The 2,578-nt window shown below is 46.5% G+C and overlaps 1 pseudogene; it reads right to left on the bottom strand.

The window, feature by feature from the left end:
- Positions 1 to 321: 321 nt before the first annotated feature.
- Positions 322 to 1,304, bottom strand: LOC109251804 (60S ribosomal protein L32-like; annotated as a pseudogene).
- Between the last annotated feature and the right edge of the window lie 1,274 nt (positions 1,305 to 2,578).

Here is a 2,578-nt window from a genome sequence, read left to right as displayed (position 1 = left end):
TCTGCATTAGAGCCATCAGATCTGCACATGTCATGGGGAGGAAAGATAAGGAGCAGTGGCCAGTGTCTCCAGAACCATGGGGTAGGGGGTCTGTCTGGCAAGTTACTGGAGGCCTCCAACCCAGCACTGCTCATTAGAGGCAAGAATCATGGGGCACCTGGGTGGCTCAGTCAGTTGAGTGTCTGACTCTTGATTTCGGCTCAGGTCATGATCTTGTGAGTCATGAGTTCAAGCCTCGCACTAGGCTCTGTGCTGATAGCACGGAGCCTGCTTGGGATTGTCTGTCTCCTCTCTCTCTCTCTCTCTCAAAATACATAAACTTTAAGAAAATGAAGCAAGAGTCATGCCCTGGGCCCTACTCTTCCCCACCGCCTTAGTCACCCCATCTTGGTCCCATCCTGGCCAGGTGAGTTTCAACGGGCTGCTTCGCTTCTCTGAGGCCTCGGGTTCCGTATCTGTGAAATGGGGGACTTAATGTCAATGTGCCACTTAGGGTCACAGCTCTGAAATGAGAATCCGGTGAGACTCTGAATGTCGTCCTCTCAAGTGTGTTCACACACCATTGTCCTAGGGCACTTGGGCATGTGAGGGGACGTGGATGGAGATTTTGTTTTATGTTTCTTACCTTTCTAAGAGGAGCTTCAGATGGTAAACCCGCCATTACCTCTGACTTAGTCCAGAACCTGTTATTTGTGTACCTATGCTTTTGGACAGAACATTCCAGAGCAGGAGCAGTCAAAGGCAGAAGGACCTGGGCCTGCCCCATCTGTGTTTCTTTCAATCACTTCCTTGGAGATTATTCATGTAAATCTGTTTCCCATTTGCAAGTTCTTTTTTTTTTTTGGTAGTTTTATGGTTTTATTAACACAAATATTACATGCACATAAGCTGTCTGTCTCTTCAATTTCTTTGCTGCGCAGGCTGGCATTGGGATTGGTGGCTCTGATGGCCAGCTAGGCTGCTCTTTCTACAGTAGCTTTGTGGTTCTTGGAGGAGATACTGTGAGCAATCTCTGTACAGTAAGATTTGCTACACATCAGCAGCACTTCAACCTCCTTGACATTGTGAACTAGGAACTTCTGGAAGCCACTGGACAGCCTGTGCTTTGTTTTCTTATTGGTCCTGTAACCAGTGTTGGGCATTAAGATCTGACCCTTGAATCTTCTGCATACCATGTTGTCAATGCCTCTGGGTTTCCACCGGTTGCACTGAATTTTGACATATCAGTCTGAAAGGCACCAGATGAACTTCTTGGCCCTCTGTTGCACAATCTTGGACTTCACCAGAGGTCCGAGAGTGGCCATGATGCCAAGTAGGAGCTGGCTGCCCACCTCCGCAGGTAGCTGAGGAAGAGAGGAGAAAGTGGCATGTGGGGGCTTCGCATTTGCAAGTTCTACAGGGGCCAGACCATGTCCTTCTTGGTCACCATTATACCTCCAGTACCTCATAGGGTGCCTGGTGCATAGTAGGTTCTCTATAAAGACATGTTGAGTGGATAAAAGTTCATCAATGCATGGATGAATAGATAAACGGGTTGCATTTTTTTTTTTTTTATTTAAAAACCATTGGTATACTGAATCCACAACAAACCTACGATGGACTTCGGATCGCCCAGTTTCTACCTCATCAGATAAGCAGTCTGGATTCCTAGTTTCCTTGTATAGATGGAGCAGCTGTGTCAGGGAAAGCAAGGTGGGGCATAGTGCTAAAGCCCACCAAGGGAGTCACAAGGATAGTCATTAGCCCTTTGGGTAATTAGTTCCTTAAGTATCCATGTTACTAGTTGTTTTCCAGCCACCTCAGGATCTCATGCTTCTGTTGCCCGGCCCTGCCCATTCCCTGTGAAGGAGACTGCAAAAAGGTTTAGAGCCACTGTCCTTAGACATTTGGGGAATAGTGTTACAGGCACTCTATCTCCAAATCCTGCTAGAGGAACCAGGACGAACCCAGAGGAGAAAGGATGATCCTATGGGTCAGTCTGGATCAGTGTGTGGCCAGCACAGCATAGGACAAACCCAGGGGAGTGTTTTGGTATCAAGGGTGTGGCAATGCAAGCATGTTAGAGACTCGCTTCAGGATGGCACCCCTGAATGTGGTGCCTGTGTATGGGTCTGATGTCCTAAAAAGCATGCTTCTCACCCCCAGGGTACAGGGCAGTGGGTCAGGGAGTACAAGAAGCTGCAGTAAAAATAGTTCATTTTCCCAGAGCATTGATTTTATTCAGAGATAAGTAAATTGTTTGAGTTTATTTGTTTAAATTCAAGTTAGTTAACATACAGTGTAGTGTTGGTTTCAGGAGTAGAACTCAGTGATTCATCACTTACATACAATACCCAGCATTCCTCCCAACAGGTGTCCCCCTTAGTGCTCATCACCCATTTAGCCCATCCCCCCCCCATGTCCCCTCCAGCAACCCTCAGAACCCTTTGTTCTCTGTATTTAAGAGTCTCTTATGGTTGTCTGCCTCTCTATTTTTATCTTATTTTTCCTTTCCTTCCCCTATGTTCATCTGCTTTGTTTCTTAAATTCCACGGATGAGTGAAATCATATGATAGTTGTCTTTCTCTGACTTATTTCC

The sequence above is a fragment of the Panthera pardus genome, unplaced genomic scaffold, assembly GCF_024362965.1.
Source record: "Panthera pardus isolate Hobbes unplaced genomic scaffold, ASM2436296v1 HiC_scaffold_3, whole genome shotgun sequence".
Classification (NCBI taxonomy): Eukaryota; Metazoa; Chordata; class Mammalia; order Carnivora; family Felidae; genus Panthera; species Panthera pardus.
This window is presented reverse-complemented; position numbering and strand designations above follow the sequence as displayed.